At 35.4% G+C, this 19,165-nt stretch overlaps 1 protein-coding gene across 15 annotated transcripts in view; it reads left to right on the top strand.

Moving 5' to 3' along the window:
- TMCC1 (transmembrane and coiled-coil domain family 1) overlaps nucleotides 1-19,165 on the top strand; it is a 251,001-nt gene that overhangs the window by 34,217 nt on the left and 197,619 nt on the right. For 4 of the 15 annotated variants that reach the window (XM_070574662.1, XM_070574672.1, XM_070574667.1 and 1 more), the window contains exon 2: nucleotides 499-609. The exons of 8 other annotated variants lie outside the window; for them this stretch is intronic. The gene's annotated coding sequence lies outside the window, so the exon portion shown is untranslated. Of the gene's footprint in view, nucleotides 1-498; nucleotides 610-11,755; nucleotides 11,824-19,165 lie in introns of those variants that run through there. 3 more of the 15 variants (XM_070574660.1, XM_070574668.1, XM_070574675.1) reach the window with 1 other exon arrangement.

A 19,165-nucleotide genomic window follows, 5' to 3' on the forward strand; every position in this document is an offset into this window, starting at 1 on the left:
TTCTGTCATCCACAAAATGAAGTCTAAACACCTTAGCATGGTGATTACAGCCTTTTAAAATTTGGTCCCCATTTACTTTTCTTGTGTCTCCAGAAACTTTCCCAGAAGTGGCCCTTCTTACAAGTGGAAATAAAAAATCTCAAGTATGCTGCATTAGTGTCCCCAGTGTGACAAGTAATGCTCTGAATAGGGGAGACAGGCTGATATAAGTAAAGTAATAGTTTATTCGACTTTCTTTTGTGTATTTGCCTTGTCCCACTCACCTTATTACAGCAGAATGAAAAAATGACAGGAGTATTCTTAAAAATGAATACTGAAAAGTATAAAGAAGTTGAAACAATCTGAAAATCCATCCCACAGGGATGATTACCATTAAAGTTTTTGTAAAGATCCTTCTGTACGTGTCTCTTTGAAAATATATGCATGAATAGATAGATGAATATAACATAGTTTTACATAAATAGGATAATATTGTAATGCTGTTTTTCTTTGCCTCAGATAGAGATTTTGGACGTTTTAATGTCAATGAGAGACCAGTCTTCAAGATCGCATATTTCAAGAATGATGAGAAGCCTGAGCTTTCAGGAGCACATCTTACTGCTTGGGAGAGTAAGAAGCTGGTCTGACTTCCCTGACCCTCCAGATTAAAGTAGATGTTGCTTCTCTTGGCTTCTACAGCACCCTGTGGAAGATGGGACACCATGGTGTCCCATCATGGCCATAAGTTACTGCATTCTATTGTTTGTCTACCTACCCATACCAAAGTCCTTTGTACCTGTCTCTTTGTATTCCTTGGTGCCTGATACCTAGGCCTTTCAGTGTTTGCTGAATGGATAAATGACTAAATGAATGTCTTTGGTGAAGTAAGATGGTTTACCATGAGGAATATGCTGCATATATTCTTTAAAATCATTCATCTCTGTTTGCCTTGACAATTTATTTACCAAATAACCTTTTGGTATTAATTCAGTTTACCAAAGGGATTTTACTGCTGAGAAAAGAAGATACTGATGGTAGACTGGTTGACAGTTATAATTCTGATTATAAATTTGTTAAAATATTCATGCTGTGGGATAGATGGGTATGAAAATTTAGATAACATGAACCATTTTTCCCCAGAGTGTAATTATCATTTCAGATAAGGTAGTATCCAGTTTCTATTTGGGCAGAGGTATAGGTGTGGTGTGGTGTGGTGTGAATAGAAGGCTGGATTCACGTTTGACTCTGCCACTTATTAGCCAGGAGGTCTTAAGCAAATTTCTTAACCGTTTTAGGATTAAGTTTCTTTATTTGCTAAGTGAATAAATGGCTGCTCAGATCTAGTCCATCTCTAAAATGTTATGACTGTAAAATAAGAACCATATTTTATCTCATCCATTGAGACCTAACCTGTATACTCCTCACTTTCTCATTCTAGACATGTAAATGACCAAAAGTTAAGAGGAGGGAGTGTAGTGGCTTAGAACTCCCTTAGAAAAACTGCAGAATGAAGCAAGAGGTAGCGCTGTGATAGTTTTTAGAGGGAGTGTGAACCTGGGAACTTCTTTTGCATTCTTTGCATTATTTCACAACTAGTTCCAGATAAAAATAATTTTCTCCTTTGAGACTAAGAATATGGAGTTTGGAGATGGAGAGCATGTTGATTTGATTCCTTTGTTTTCTAGCCTTATTCTGGGTGATTGGCTGAACTAGGATTGGTTCTGCCCTTTCTTCAGTCTGTCCTGTTCTCCCTCTCAGTAAAAGAATCTCAACATTCAATCTCATGGTGAGGCACAGAGGTTGGATCTATAATAGGACAGAGTTGGGAGATCTGTTTTTCCTTCTTGATTTTGACATACCAAAGCAATGCTTGATTCTTTTTACTAAAAGAAGACAAAATATGACTTTGCATCATATGCTTTGGGCTCATGAAGTTATTCTTTGGAATAGTTTTTTTTCATTTTTAAAAATTGAGGTATAATTTGTGAATATACAAATCTAAGATGTATATATAGCTCAGTGAATTTTGACATCTGCATACAGATGTGTATGATGTATAGTTATAACCACCAGTCAGATCAATATATAGAACATTTTCTTCCCCCACCGGAAAGTTCCTTTATGCCCCTTTCCAGTCAATAACCTCTTTTTGAACCCTTTGAGTGTTTTATTATTCATATTAAGAAGCCAATGAAAATAAATCTTGACATCTTTTATATTTCATCAGTAATTTGAATCTTGAACCCTATAATAAAGTCTGATGTGTAGAGAGTAAGGTCTTTTGCCTTTTAGAAATAGATAAGGCATAATTGTGTTAAAATGCATGTCTAATAAAATCCTAATCTAGTGTGGAAAGGGAGTAGTTTTACATTGATAAAGTGGCACTATTGTTTACCAGCCTTTTCTTTTCTGTGTAGATTTTTTCCTGAAAGTTTTTTGGTTGTCTGAAAGTAAATTTATTGGCAAAATTGTACTTAAGTAAGAAAAGGAAAGTTGTTTGGCCAAATGAATGATGAGCTTGTTGTGAGATCTGTGAATCCTGTTCTTCCTTCTGCCTGTGCCGTTGTATAATCTGGAGAACAAAGCCTAACCTCACTTTTTATTTTTGGGGGGTGGGGACTGAGGAAGATTGGCCCTGAGCCAACATCCATTGCCAGTCTTCCCTGTATTGCTTGAGGAAGATTGGCCTTGAGCTGCCATCTATGCCAGTCCTCCTCTATTTTGTATGTGGGTCACTGCCACAGCATGGCTTGATGAGTGGTATAGGCCTGCCCCTGGGATTTGAACACACAAACCCTGGGCTGCTGAAGTGGAGCGCACTGAACTTAACCACCATGCCACTGGGCTGGCCCCAATCATTTTTTACATCTAATATTTATTCAACACTTTTTTGTCTGAGGCGCTGTGTGTGAATCTAAAGTTCTGTGGTGCTACTTCAGCCTACCCATACTTTAGCTATTTATTATCTGATCTTCCTTACTAATTTATATATCGATATTTTTTACTTCAGAAGTTTTAGATTTACAGAAAAATTAAGCAAAGATAACATAGAGAGTTCTTGTATACCATGCACCTGTTTTTCCCTATTAACATCTTGTTTTATTAGTTTTATTGAAATATATTTCACATACCTTCAAATGCACTCATTTAAAGTGTACCTTTCATTGGGTTTTAGTCTATTCAAAGAGTTGTACAACCATCACCACAATCTAATTCCAGAATATTTTCATCATCCCAAAAAGAAATTTTGTACCCATTTAGCAGTCTTTCCCCATTTCTGTCCCTGCCTTAGCCCTATGTAACCACTGATCTACTTTCTGTCTCTATGGCTTTGCCTATTCTGGACATATTGTACAAATGAATTTATAGAATTTGTGGTCTTTTGTGACTGACTTCGTTCACTTAGCATGTTTTCAAGGCTTATCCATTCTGTAGCATGTTTCAGTTCTTTTTTTATTGCCAAATAATATTCCATTGTATGGCCGTACCACATTTTGTTTGTTCATTTATCAGTTGATGGATGTTTTCATTTATTACGCTTTTTGGCTATTATGAACAATGCCACTGTGAACATTTGTATACAGGTTTTTGTGTGGACTATATATATGTGCCTAGAAATGGAATTGCTGAGTCTTGTGGTAACTCTTATGTTTATCATTTTGAGGAACTGCTTACCCAGGCCATTTTATATTCCCACCAGCAATGTATAAAGGTTCCAATCTCTCCACGTTCTCTCCAATACTTACTATATTGTCTCTCTTTTGATTTTAGCCATTCTAGTGTCTGTGAAGTGGTGTCTCATTGTGATTTTGATTTGCATTTCTCTAATGATTAGTGATGTTGAGCATCTTTTCATGTGTTTATTGGTCAGTTGTATATCTTCTTTGGAGAAAGTTTTATTCAATTTCTCTATTTTTTAATTGGGTTATCTTAGTTATGTTTTAAGTATTGTTTTACCATTGAGATTATAAATCACTTGAAAGATTATAAATCACTTGAAAGATTTTAGCCTTAAATAATAATTGTTTAATTATTTGGTGTTTCTCTTTACCTTCACTCCCTCTCCCACTTCTGTCAAAGTGCAAAGAGAATGTCCTTTAGGTCAGAATCCCATAATAAACACATTTGGTTTATTTTTCCCCCTTATTTGACTACATATAAAAACAAAGATGGTTGGAAAAGGATGTTTGTTCAAATTTTAACTAGTCTACACCCTTTTGGTTACTGCAGTAAAGTTTTTTAAAAATACTTTCATTGTTTTCTTTGTTTATAAAAGTAGCGTATTTGTTATAGAAAATACAAAAAAAGTTCAGATAAATATAAATCAGAAAGTTCTAATTTCTATGATAATTTTCAGTGATAACCATTGTTATAATTTTGATATGTATGTGCCCTGTGTTCTGGTGCAAACAGAACTATGAATACATATTTGTATCTGGATAATAGTGTATAAGCTGTCTTAATACAAGTTTTTCCCCCCACTACACTTAACAATATATTTTGAACAGATTTCCATCCATGTAATATTTTATGGAGAGTTAAATTTTGACATGGAGGTATGAAACATCTATTTCTATACATGGTTGGTTCTTAATGAGGAGTAGTTGATTCCTGAAGGTAGAAGGGTAGAAAATGTTTAAATGTTTTACATATGTATTTTTCAAATTCTTGGATTTTTTGTTAGATTAAATGAACTAGAGGTATTCCTACTTTGCTTTGTGTCATAAAGTACTTGCTTTGGTGCCCCAAACCAGTTTTTTCAGTTGTCATTGGTGATGAATAGATTGAAAGTTGTACAATTGCCCTGATGTAGGGTGATACACTGCCATGTACCTTCATAATCATGGAATCTGGATTGTGGTATGATAGTGATTAATGAAAAGTTTGAGTCTCTTGGGAAGTTTAACGTATTTTTATTGAGCACCAACTGTGTGTCAGGCACTATGAAGGGGGAAAAAATTAAATGATCAAAGTCCTAGGTTATGTTTGTTGTCCATGTGGGGAAGGTGGGAGGGAAGCAGTGCTAACCTGTTAGAGCAAAGAAGTCAAAGGTAAATTTCCTAAAATGTTAGTTTATTTTTATGATTTGTCTTATACTGAAATTATTTGCATTTCCATCTTTGTTTCATAATGACTTATTTGCTCAAATACATTTAACCAATGAAAATGTATTTATTTTTAAATACATATTTTAAAAAATATTTCTATAATGAGAAGGAAATGTAACTTTGAGACATCACCTTGTTCTCCCTTGAGTATTTAAGGCTCACCAGCAATGGTGATCTAGTGGTTAAGATTCGCCACTTTCACCGTGGTAGCCCAGGTTTGCTTTCTGGTCAGGGAACCACACCACCCATCTGTCGGTTGTCATACTGTGGCAGCTGTGTGTTGCTATGATACTGAAAGCTGTGCCACTGGTATGAAATACCAGCAGGGTCATCCATGGTCGATAAGTTTCACTGGAGCTTCCAGACTAAGACAGACTAGGAAGAAGGACCTGGCCACCCACTTCCAAAAAAAATTGGCCATGAAAACTCTATAAAATAGCAGTGGGAGACGCGGGGGCCTGGCCCGGTGGTGCAGTGGTTAAGTTCCTGTGCTCCTCTTCGGTGGCCCGGGTTTCACTGGTTTGGATCCCAGGTGTGGACCTAGCACCGCTCGTCAAGCCACACTGTGGCGGCCATCCCGCAAAGAGTAGAGGGAGATTGGCACAGATGTTAGCTCAGGCCAGTCTTACACACACCCACCCACACACCCACCCACACACCCACCCACCCACCCACACACACACACCTACCCACCCACCCACACACACACCCAGGCAGGGCGTTGTTTGATATGATGCTGGAAGGTGAGAGAGTGGTGCAAAAAAGACCAGGCTGGGTTCTGCTCTGCCATACATAGGGTCAGTAGGAGTCAGAATTGACTTGATGGTACTAACAACAACAACAAAAAATTAAGGCTTAAATATGATTATAATAATAGGTTGTCTATGAAAATTTTGCAATGTCTGTGGCAAAATGAAGGAATTCCACTATGGGCAAGTCAGAATTTCAATAAAAATTTGAAAATCTGGACTACAAGATTGTCTTTGTTCCTTCAGATTATTGCTATATTTATCAAATTATTTTTTCATCAATTTACCATGTATATTTATATTATTACTTTGACAGTGTGAGAATAAAGAAGTTTTTTGCAGATAGTCAGTTACTTGGTGTAAAAAGTCACTAAAGCTACCAGAAAAAATCTTAAATTTGACCTGTGCCTATGAATAAGAAAGTCTGTTCTTTAACAGGTATGTTGGAAACTAAGAGGCAGTTAGGCAAAACAGAGGATAATTTGGCATTTGTATATTTTAATCCTTTTGTTGTTTTTCTCAGCCCCTTGATGGCCACACATGCTTTCAGGTGTTGAAATGTGAGAACATTAAAAAAAGGTTTTTTTGATCCTGAGTACTGAAACTGAAAACATTTTCTTTTTATAAGAGCATATGTAAAAAGAGACATTACACCACAAATGATCCTTAATGATCTTTGATTTATTCTAATTTTTCAATATGTCTTGAAGCTGTTAAGTGTTTGCTGTGATATGGAGGATAGTATTCTGATTAGCACTGTAAAATTTATCCCCATGTAGAGAGGCAGTTGTAGTAGAGTAGTCGAGGGATTTAAGTTCCATCTCTTCTGCTTGCTGACTCTGTGACCGTCAGCATGTTATTTAAGCCTCATTTTCCTCATCTGTAAAATGTGAAATAACAGCAAGGGCCTCACAGTGTTGTTGTGAGGATCAAATGAGATAACGTGTTGAGAACTACTTTGAAACTACAACGTGCTATACAAATGTGAGCTGGGGCTTTAAAAGGTCTCTAAATCTGTAAAGAACAGTTGTTTCGTATTATTAGCTTTTGTCTTCAATTTACGGATTCTTCCTGCTTCCTGTAAATTTGTTTATAATTAAGCCCAATTGGTGATTTCCTTTTCTTACCAGATTTAGCAAAAAACTGTGTGAGTGGCAAGAACCTTCCACATAGAAGTTAATGTTGTTGTACCTAGGGTGATGAGAAATACCTGCTGTAGCATTTTGAGTGGGAACCAAGATGCTGCTGCCACTTCCTATATAGGTGTCTGGCGTTTCCTAAAATAAATTTTAAAAAAAACCCCAAAAACCCAGTACTTAGGTTGTGCTTATTGCATGCCAGGCCCTGTTCTAAGTGTTTTACATTTAATCTTCACAATGACTCTATGAGGGTAGGTACTCTTGTAGCCCACGAGGAAATTGAAGGTTAGTAAACTCCTTACGGTGGTTGGTGCTGCAGTGCTTTGAAACCTTTTCTTTTGGGTTGAGCTCAGGCTTGTTATGGTTGCACTTCACACATTTACATTCTTACCACATCTTTGCAAAAAATTACTCTGTTTGCTTTCAGCAATGTTATTTAAAATTTTATCTTTTATTACGTCTAGAAGGCATGGTAGATTTTGGGATATATAAAGGCCCAGGAGTAGTGTTTTTGTCCAACTCTGTGTTGGAAAATTTTGAAACAAATGATAGGTATTGGTTAGGCATACTGGTGGTATTTCATATATCTCCTATTTTGTCAATTCTAAGAGGAATGGTTTTTTGCATTTTAATGTCTTGAAATTGTGTGCATTTAATATGGTAGTATTTCCCCTCAAAAAGCTGTTATTCAGGTAAAGGTATGCCTTTTAAATCAATTGATGCTGTCTAGCATCAAGAAAATACAATAATGTTTAATCCATTTGACTTTTATTTTTTAGCTAACACTCAATATCAGTGTGCCATTCTTGGCCCCTGTACTAATCTTTGCATCTTCCGTACTGACAGCTAGATTTTCTTTTATCCAGCTAAGACTGGAGTTGCTGTGAATTCTGAGACTTAACTTTGTGCTCTCACTCTTTTTAGACTTCCTGTAAGAATATCTGGATGACTCAGGAACAGAAGTATCTTATTTACATGTTTTGCCTTAGTAACTGCTGCTAATTTATGAATCAACTAGTTGAGGGGGAAAGTTAGCAGATAATTTCTCTGAAGAGAGGGCCAAAGTTAACTCAAAAGTCCAAGGGCGGTTAATGTTTATTGAATAAACTGAAAACATTGTGTTATTTTTGGGAACCCACCTCCACTCCTGTCCTTATCCCTATCCCATGGCAACCTGTAATTGTTACTACACAGAATTGGGGTTCTCTGCCTCATGTGCATAAACAAGCCAGTTGATTATGGCATCAGCCTTTAGGGGAGAAATAATCAGCTTTTATTCTGTGAGGTTGATCTGCAGGGAGACAGGGGGCGTGTGCCCTCAGGTCTGTCTCCCAGATTCAGAATTTGGGGTGAAATTTAATAGGTTAGGAAGAACAGGCTGGCACACTGAAATGCTAGTGGGATAGGTTTTGATTGGTGGGCTCCAAGCATTTATGGTAAAGTTTTAAACATTTATGATGGGGCGGGAAAGTAATTTTAACACTGATCTTCTGAATCAGGGACTCCTTGCTTGTGATAATGAGTCCGACTTTCAAGTTAGTGTCATGTCCCGGTCCTTGGGTTCTTTGGGGAGGAGGATCTTTAGTTCCCAGGTCATTTCAGGTCACGTCGTCGTCTTTTATGCATGCCCTGGCTATGTGACTTTGCAGTTTTTCTGAAAGATAATTCTTAATCACTCTATTGATAAGAGACAGGGTCAGTTGAACTGGTCCTGGAGGGCCTGTGGTTACATAACCTGTTCTTCATCTCTGTAGTTTTGTTATTTTGAGGATGATATGTAAATGGAGTCATATAGTATATAACCTTTTAAGATTGGGTTTTTTTTTCATTCACTAAGCATAATGTCCTTGAGATCTGTCCAAGTTGTTATGTGTATGAATCAATACTTCCTATTTATTGCTGAGTAATATTCCATTGTATGGGTGTACCAGAGTTTGTTAAACGTTCACCTATGAGGAACATTTGCATTGTTTGCAGATGGTGTATTATCACTAATGCTGCTATGAATATTCGTGTACAAGTTTTTATGTGAACATATGTTTTCATTTCTCTGGGATAAATGCCATGGCATGTGATTACTGGGATGTATGGTAACCGCATGTTTAATTTTATGAGAAACTGCCAAACTTTTCCATAAAGGCTATACCATTTTACATTCCTACCAGCAATGTAATGAGGCCACTAATACTTTTTTATTGCTTGTTCATTTTTTTCTATCATATAAGTTGTGGTAGATGCCAAAAATTTAAGAAAAATTTGTGAGAAAAATCATAAAATCAAAGGTCTGTGCGTTAGTATAGTTATTTTAGCAGAATATACAATTTCAGGAGAATAAAATTATAGTTTTTCTAGATTATTTGCTTTGGCAGTCTTTATTGACCTTGTTTGAAAAGATTAATAACTTCGAAGAATGAGGTAGGGGCTAGCCCCATGGCTGAATGGTTAAGTTCACATGCTCCGCTTCGGCGGCCCAGGGTTTCGCTGGTTCGGATCCTGGGCATGGACATGGCACCGCTCGTCAGGCCATGCCGAGGTGGTGTCCCACATGCCACAACTAGAAGGACCCACAACTAAAATATACAACTATGTACTGGGGGGATTTGGGGAGAAAAAGCAGAAAAAAAAAAAAAGATTGGCAACAGTTGTCAGCTCAGGTGCCAATCTTTAAAAAAAAAAGAAAGAAGGAGGTAGATTCATTACTAAATTTTCATGCTAAGTCATTGGAATCTGAAGCACCAATGTTTCTTTCTCTTTAACTCTCATAATTTCTGTAGAAATGTTTATCTTTTCCTAAACTGTGAGTAATTTGTTACTATAGCCTTTATTTATAATGGCGTATCTTATATTTTTTCATTCTTTTGTGTTTTTATTTTGTCATGAATTATAATACTCACTGTTTCTATGAGTTAGAATCCTTGAAACACCATTGAGAACTGTTTGCTTAATATCAAAATAGACAATTCCATACCCAGGTTTTACTCAGTTGCTGTGAAATAGTGTGGGGCTTTTTTAGGCCAAGGAAGCTATCCAAGAATTTTGTGAATAAGGCTGAGAATTGACCTTGCCAGAATTCATGGGGAAAATGTCTTTTTTCTTGTTTTGTATGGTGGAAGAGGGTTTTTCATCCAAACATTGCTGTGATTTCTTCTCCTTTTCTTATTAAGCTTTTCTTTTTAAAAAAATGCCTAGCGATTTTAACTTCTTTAAATGTTATTTTTTGGTAGACTTTTATTTTCAGTGATTTATCTTGAGATAAACTGAGTAAGAGGTTCAGATTTCAAGACAAACCAGGGATTTATCTTTGCTTTGGGACTTGACAATGAGATGTAAAAAAAAAGGACTAGTAATTTTATTATGAAAACTCTAATCAAACAGGTTTAGATTGCTTTATTTTAGAGTATTCAATCGAGTTTGACTTCTTGATGGTTTCCTCATGTAAATAGGAGACCATGAGAAGAAGACTTATGATGAATAAACTTCATTATCCCTTCTAAAGGGACCTTGCTAAAGGAAATTAAATATAGTAAGTATCATGATGGCCGCTTGACCTGGTATTCAACGTTTTGTGATTGCTGGCAACTGAATTTTGACTTAGGCAATCTGGACTATGTTTGATGCTTCTTGAGCATGGTTCATGCATTCATTCATTCATGCAACACGTTTTTATTGAGCTACTCAGGCACTAAGGATATAATGTGGAGCAAAACTTGATGTGATAACATCCCCCATTGAACCTGTGGTCTGATGGAGGAGATATTAATACTAAATAAAAAGTTACATTACAACTGCAGTGGTGGTATATAAGTGATAATATTAGTGAAATTTGACCAGGTTAGAAAATACATCCTCAAGAAATGATAACTTGTGCTACGATTTGAAGGAAGAGTAGGTGTTAACTTGGCAAAGAGAGGAGGGGTGGTTGTCCAGGTAGAAGGAACAGCAGGTGCAGAGGCCCTGTGGTAGAAGGGAATATGATGAAATGAGGCACCACCTAATTAAGGCAGCTAGTATGGCATGAGAAGTGAGAGCTAGAGGGAGAAAGAACATGGTTTGAGGTGGAGAGAGAGAGGCCTGCCCTTGCAGGTTTTTATAGGTCATGTAGATGAATACATGTATGGGAGCTGCTTTTCCCATGTGGTATGCTTACAGGTACTTTTCCTTTCCTTTAGGTTTTTATGTATATTGGTGTATACTGCACTTTTAACCAAAGAGTAGGTATTGGGAAATACTTGCAGAGTGAATCAGTAATTTTAATGCTTTCCAGAAATACCATTCTGCTTATGTTTCCTGTGTGTTGGCAAATAATTAAGGCTGCAATATTAATTCATATTTGCAGTTAATTAGTAGTATACTCCCCATACCCAACAATTCCATCCTCTTCCATAAGTCTTCTATTTTTATTCTAGAATTTTATAAAATGTTAAGATGAAAATGACCTTATTGCTCAGAAGCATGTTGCCTAATGGAATCAACATAGACAGAAAATTAAAAATAGCTCTCTGCATAGTATTGTTCAGCTTTGAGCTATATTGTTCTCTCTTTATGCTAGCTGGTTTATAATTTGATGAAAGTAATATCTGAATATTTTCTTATTCTTTTGATCTTTAAAAATATTAAACTATATTGAATTTTTGTTGTATTGTCTTTTATGACTAAGTTGCTTTCATTGCTCTTGAGCAGATGTTTGAAGGGATTTATATGACAATCTTTTTCTATTTACCCTGCTGGAAGTTTGATCCACTCAACTGATAGCTTTATTTTTCTTTTTTCAAAAGCCAGAACTGGCCCTACAAGAAGGAAAGGAACATATGCTGGAGCCAAAGGCTGGTGCTACCTAGGCCTGTGGGGGTGCGTGTTCAGAAGCTTTGCAGTTGGTTGGCCTGGATCTGTCAAAATACGTTTGTTTGACTTTGGCTGTGTTATGGTTTATTTATATGCTTCTGATTAGTGATCCTGGGAATGACTGCATTATGAGTATATATAGTTTGGAAAATTGTTGTATAGATTGCTTAGGGAGGGAAAAAAACCGCCCCTGAGAAACCCAACTGTTGAATAGGTCCTGAGTTCACTGGCTTAATTTTCTGTGGATGCTGTCCAGTGATTAAACCGCTGCCTTGTCTCAGCAGCAAATGCCAGTATTTTGGATGCAAGTTACTTCTTGGAAGGGATTTTGTGTGATAGGAAGACAAAATGTGAAATTAAATATCTATATCTTAGCTCTGGCCCAAGTAGATCTTGTTAACATTAGTGTGTTGGGTATAAAGTAAGCTCTCTTTTCTGGCTTCAGGAAAGCTTATGGGGGAAAAAAAGGATTCTTTTCTAATTTCTATTGATCTAGCTAGGATATTACAGTGTCTTGCATTTTTGAGACACTCAAACATCTGTTCAGTTGAGTTGTGAGAATGGATAGACAAAAGAATAGGACATTCCGTATTTGAACAGTGTAAGTAGAAAAACATGAATTGATGAGGTGGTAGTATCCTTCCACATTTTTTTCTATTTGAATTTAGACTTTGTTACAGATTTTGCATATCTTTAAGAAAGAAATGCAGACATTTCAGTGAAGTACTAACAGTTTTCAAATGATACCTCATCTGAGCGTTAATTAGAATAGAATTTTCAATTTTCATTAAATGTAATTCTTTCTTATGTATTCCAATATTTGCCTGCATATATATGTATTAAGTATAATCCTTCCTAAATCTTACTCTGTTAAATTTACTTTATGGTCATGATGTGGTACATATTTAACAGTAGTAAAAAAATAATAGCAGCTAACACTTATTGAGTGTTTTATATATAAAGTGCTTTCCATGTCATTGTCTCATTTGTTCTTTGCAGTAACCCTAAGGGATAGGAAATATTTTTATCCACACTTTAGAGATCAAGTCAAGTAATTTTCTCAGGGACCCACAATTAGTAGGCAAGGAACCATAATAGCAGAATGCACAGCATGTTTAAAATTCTGCTTCATTTAAGAAATATTGAAAATTTTTGTAGAAAGTCTGTTTCAGTACATCATTTTGTTTTAGCTTTGAAGGAATTTATATCTTAGAATTGTTGAGAATCATATAAAATAAATTAGAGCTATAGAAAATCTATTTTGTCTTATGTGGTAATATTTCATTAGTTCAATATTGAAGAGGATTAAAGGGTTATAAGTGCTTCCAGATTAAAGTTTACTTCTTGAATAAGTATAACTTTCAAAGAAATTAACTATTTTAAAGTAGTAGTTTTTCTGAAATGTATGTTCCTTTTCAGCCCTGTAAGAAAATTTTTTTTTACCCTGTAAATAGTATTCTAGGTATAATGGAATCTGTTCTTGATAATGCAGGGCTTTCCATTAGGACCATCAATTAATTTATTCTACTACAATCCAGTACTTTTTCTTCTTCCTTACTCTAAATTCTCTTATTATTTGTGTACACTGATTCTTATATTCCTCCCTTTATTTAAATAATTAAACTATTCAGAATTATATGTAAATCAAGAGTTAAACAGGTCTCACCTGTAAAGAAGCATGTGGTTCACCAAATTCTGGGAAAAAAAGATACTATTATTAGAGTATTTAGGGTATTTCCTAAATGGCAGACATGATTTTCATATACTATTTCTTTTAATCCTTACAACAGCTATATGATTTAGGTATTATTATCCTGTTATAGAAAATGAGGCTGAGGCTTAGAGAACCAAGGCTCTTTTTACTAATAATTGTTGAAACTGATAATCAGATTTAAGACTTTGATTCTAAGGCCTAGATTCTTATCTACTGTTTTATACTGCTTGCAGGTTTATTTCCTGTTTGTCTCACAGCTCCTGGCTCTGTGTTGACTATGTAGGTGTTCAAACTAATTTTTGTTTCTTTATCACCTTATTAAAATTTATTTTTTACAATTTTATTGAAGTGCAGTTAACATGCAATAAATTGTTTGCATGTATTTAAAGTGTTCAATTTAATGAGTTTTGACATAAGTATACACTTTGAAACCGTCACCATAATCAAGATAAACATTTTCATCACTCCCAAGAATTTTCTCCTGTCCCTTATAACCCTTGTAATCTCTTCTTCCCCTCAGTTCCATCTATAGGCAACCACTATAGGTTAGTTTTATATGTGTATGTACATATGTATGTATATTATATAAATAATTTTATATAAATGGAATCATAAAGCATGTGTTCTTTTGTGCTTGGCTTCTTTCACTCAGCATGCTTTTGAAATTTATCTAAGTTATTGCATACATTGATCCTCCCCGCCCACACGCCGCTTTTTTATTGCTGAGCAGTATTCTATTGTATGGATTTGTTTATTCCATTTACCTGTTAATGTGAGATTTCAGTTGTACACTATTTCTTGACTGTCACCACATAAGTGCTCCCCTTCGTCCTCTGTGCCCATGATGACTAGTTTTGTAGTAAGTTTTGAAATCAGGAAGTAAAAGTCCTCCAGCTTTGTTCTTCTTTTTCAAGATTGTTTTGGCTAGTCAGGGTCTCTTGAGATTCCATATGAATTTTAAGATACGTTTTTCTAGTTCTGTAGAAAACATTGGGATTTTGATACAGATTGCATTGAATTGGTAGATTGCTTTGGGTAGTACTGACATCTTAACAACATTAAGTCTTTCAGTCCATGAACATGCGATTTGTTTGCATTTATTTATATCTTTAATTTCTTTCAGCAAGGTTTTGTAGTTTTAATTGTACAAGTCTTTCACTTCCTTGGTTAAGTTAAAGTATTTTATCCTCTTTGATGCTGCGTAAGTGGAATTGTTTCTGTAATTTCTTTTCAGATTGTTGATTGTTTATTTATAGAAATGGGACTCCTTTTTGTGTTTTGACTTTGTTTACTGCTACTTGGCTGATAATTCATTTATTAGTTCTAATGGTTTTTTTGTGGAATCTTTAGGGTTTTGAATATATCATCCATGAACAGAGATAATTATTCCTTTCCAACTTGGATGCCTTTTATTTCTCTTTCTTGCCTGATTGCTCTGGCTAGAACTTCTAGTACCGTGTTGTATGGAAGTTGTACAAGTTGACATTCTTGCCTTGTTCTTGATATTCAAAGAAAAAACTTTCAATTTTTCAACATTGAGTGTGGTGTTCATTGTGGGTTTTTTCATATATGACTTTTATTATGTGGAGGTAGTTTCCTTTGATTCCTTTTTTCCTCCTCCCCAAAGCTCCAGTACATAGTAGTATATCCTAGTTGTAATTTGTTCTAGTTCTTCTATGTGGGATGCCACTACAGCATGGCTTGATGAGCAGTGTGTAGGTCCACGCTCAGTATCTGAACTGGCAAACCCTGGGCTGCCGAAGTGGAGCACACGAGCTTAACCACTCGGCCACAAGGCTGGCCCTGATTCCTATTTTTTGAGTGTTTTTTTTTTTTTTTAATCATGAAAGGGTGTTGAATTTTGTCAAGTGCTTTTTCTGCATTAATAAGGATGATCATGTGGTTCTTTTCCCCTTAATTCTGTCAGTGTGGGGTATTACAGTGATCGATTTTCTTCTGTTTAACTATCCTTGCATTCCTGGAATAAATCTCACTTGGTCATGGTGTATAATCTTATTAATAGGCTTCTGAATTCTATTTGCTATCTATTTGTATCTTGTTGAGGATTTTTGCATCACTGTTCATAAGGGATATTAGTCTGTAGTTTCCTTGTAGTGTCTTTGTCTAATTTTCGTATTGGTCACGCCAGCTTCATAGGATGAGTTAGGAAGTGTTCTCTCTTCTTCAGTTTTTTGGAAAAGTTTGAGAAAGATTGGTATTAGTTTTTCTTTAAATGTATGGTAGAATTGACCAGTGAAGCAAGTCAGGGCAGGGCTTTTGTCAAGTGATTTTTGATTACTGATTCAGTCTCCTTTCTAGTTATGTGTCTATTGAGATTTTCTATTCTTAATTTAGTCTTAATAGGTTTTGTGTTTCTAATAATTTGTCCATTTCATCGTGGTTATCCAGTTTGTTGGCATACAGTCGTTCATAGTATTCTCTGGTAATTCTTTTTATTTCTGTAGAACTGGTAGTAATGTCCTTACTTTCATTTCTCATTTTAGTAATCTGAATTTTTCCTTAGTCATTCTAGCTCAAGGTTTGTCAATTTTGTTGATCTTTTCAAAGAATCAATTTTTGGTTTCTTTGATTTTCTCTATTGTTTTTCTATTCTCTCTTTCATTTATCTCTGCTCTAATCTTTATTACTTTTCCCCTTTGCTACCTTTGGGTTTAGTTCTTTTTGTAAAGTTAGGTTGTTGATATTTGAATTTCCTTTTTTTTAAAAATGTGTATGGAAGGCAGGAGGCTTTCTTTTTTTTTTTTCTTTTTTTTGCTGGGGAAGATTCACCCTAAGCTAACATCTCTTGCCAGTCTTCCTCCTTTCCTCCCCTAAAGTCCCAGTACATAGTTGTATATGGTTGTAAGTTCTTCTAGTTCTTCTATGTGAGCTGCTGCCACAGCATGGCTGCTGACAGACGAGTAGTGTGGTTGTGTGCCTGGGAACCAAACCCGGGCTATCAAAGCGGAGCACAGCAGACTTTAACTGCTAGGCCATCATGGCTGGCTCAGAGTTTCTTGTTTTTAATGTACAGATTTATAACTTGTAAATTTCCCCCTTAACACTACTTTCTCTGTGTTCCAAGGGTTTTGGGTTGTTGTGTTTTCATTTTCGTTTGTCTCTAAGTTTTTTCTAATTTCCCTTGTGATTTCTTCTTTGATCCATTGGTTATTTAAAAGTGTATTAATTTTCACAAATTTGTGAATTTTCCAGTTTTCTTTCTGATTTCTAACTTGATCTCATTTTGATCAGACAAGATACTTTGTTTGATATCTTTTAAAATCTTTTGAGACTTTATATATGGTCTGTCCTAGAAAATGTCGCATGTGTCCTTGAGAAGAATGTGTATGCTGTAGTTGTTGGGTCAAGTATTCTGTATATGTCTGTTAAATCTAGTTGGTTTCTTGTGTTAAGACCTCTATTTCCTTACTTATTTTCTTTCTGGTGGTTCTATCCAGGGTTATTGTAGTCTCCAGCTATTGTTTTAGAGCTATCTATTTCTCCCTTTAATTCTGTCAATTTTTGCTTCATATATTTTGCTGGTCTGTTATTAGATGTGAAAATGTTTATGGTGGTTATATCTTCTGGCTGTGTTGAACCTTTTATTGGTATATAATGTCCTTCTTCGACTCTCGTAAATTTTTTGATTTAAATTATATTTTGTCTGATATTAGTTTAGCCACCTCTGCTCTCTTTTGGTTTCTATATGCATGGAATATCTGTTTCCATCCTTTCACTTTCAGTTTATTTGTGTCTTTGGATCTTAGGTGAGTATCTTATAGACAGCATATAGTTAGATCATTTTTTTTTTTAAAGATTTTATTTTTTCCTTTTTCTCCCCAAAGCCCCCTAGTACATAGTTGTATATTTTTAGTTGTGTGTCCTTCTAGCTGTGGCATGTGGGATACCGCCTCAGCATGGCCTGATGAGTGATGCCATGTCTGCACCCAGGATTCAAACTGGCGAAACACTGGGCCGCTGCAGCAGAGTGCACAAACTTAACCACTCGGCCCCAGGGCCAGCCCTGATCATGTTTTTTTTCCATTCTGCCCATCTCTGCCTTTTGATTGGCAGCTAAATCCATTTATATTTTAAGTAATTACTGATAAGGTCAGACATCTGTCATTTTGCTATTTGTTTTCTATATGTATTATAGCTCTTTTGTTCCTCATATCCTGCATTACTATCTTCTTTTTTGTTTAGTTGATTTTTTTTTTGTAGTGAAACATTTAAATTCCTTTCTCATTTCCTTTTGTCTATATATTGTACAGTGAATTTCTGTGTCATCACTATAGAGATTACGTTGAAAATTTTAAAGCTATAGCAGTCTAATTTGAATTCATACCAGCTTAACTTCAATAACATACAAAAATTCTGTTCCTTTACAACTCCATCCTCAACCCCTATGGCTCTTGATGTCACAAAATTACATCATTATACATTATATGTGCAGAAACATAAACTAGTAATTTAAGTGCATTAGTCTCTTAAATTATATGGAAAACAGCATATGGAGTTATATACTAAAGTTACAATGTTACTAGCTTTTAGACTAATATTTTAAAAAAAATATATTCTCTTAAGTCATGTGTAAAACAAAAAGTAGAATAAAACATTTTACAGTAATACTAGCTTTTATAATTGGCTTGTATTTTTCTTTATTGAGATCTTTGTTTCTCTGTATAGCTTTGAGTTACTGTCTAGCATCCTTTCATTTCATCTTGCAGGACTCCCTTGTGCTTTTCTTTCAGGGCAGATCTAGTTGTACCAGACTCCCTCAAGTTTTGTTTATCTGGGAATGTCTTAATCTCTCCCTCATTCTCGAAGGACAGTTTTGCTGGATAGAGGATTCTTGGTTGACAATTTTTTTACTTTTAGCATTTTGAATATATTGGCCTAATGCCTTGTAGCCTCCAAAGTTTCTGATGAGAAATCTGATAACCTTATTGAGGATTCCTTGTATGTGATGATTTGCTTCTCTCTTGCTGCTTTCAAGATTCTCTCTTTATCTTTGGCTTTTGAAAATTTGATTATAATGTGTCTCCTTGTGGAGTTTTTTTTTTAGTTTCTTGGATGTTTATAATCATGTCCTTCATCAAATTTTGGAATTTGTAAGCTATTATTTCTTCCAGTATTCTCTCTTCCTCATTATCTCTTCTCCTACTGGGACTTCACTGCATATGCAGGTTCCTTAGGCTATGTTCACTTTTTTCAGTCTTCTTTCTTTCTCTTCCTTAGACTCAATAATTTCCATTGTCCTTTCTTCAAGTTCACTGGTTATTTCTTCTGCTTGCTCAAATCTGCCTTTGAATCCCTCTGGTGAATTTTTCATTTGAGTTATTGTACTTTTCAGCTCAAGATTTTCTTTTTGGTTTCTTTCTAGTTTTTTCTTTTTAAAATCTCTTTATTGATATTACCATTTTGTCCATCCATCATTTTCTTGAATTTCTCCACGTCTTCCTTTAGTTCCTTGAGCACCTTCAGGATGATTGGCTTAAAATCTTTGCCTAGTAGCTCTGCCTTCAGGTCTTTTTTAGGGACAGTTTCTGTTGGTTTAATTGTTTCCCCTATTTCTTTGTATGCCATGTGATTTTTTTGGTTGAGAACTGGACATTGGAATCAAAGTGTGTGCTA

The sequence above is a fragment of the Equus przewalskii genome, chromosome 15, assembly GCF_037783145.1.
Source record: "Equus przewalskii isolate Varuska chromosome 15, EquPr2, whole genome shotgun sequence".
NCBI classification, from domain to species: domain Eukaryota; kingdom Metazoa; phylum Chordata; class Mammalia; order Perissodactyla; family Equidae; genus Equus; species Equus przewalskii.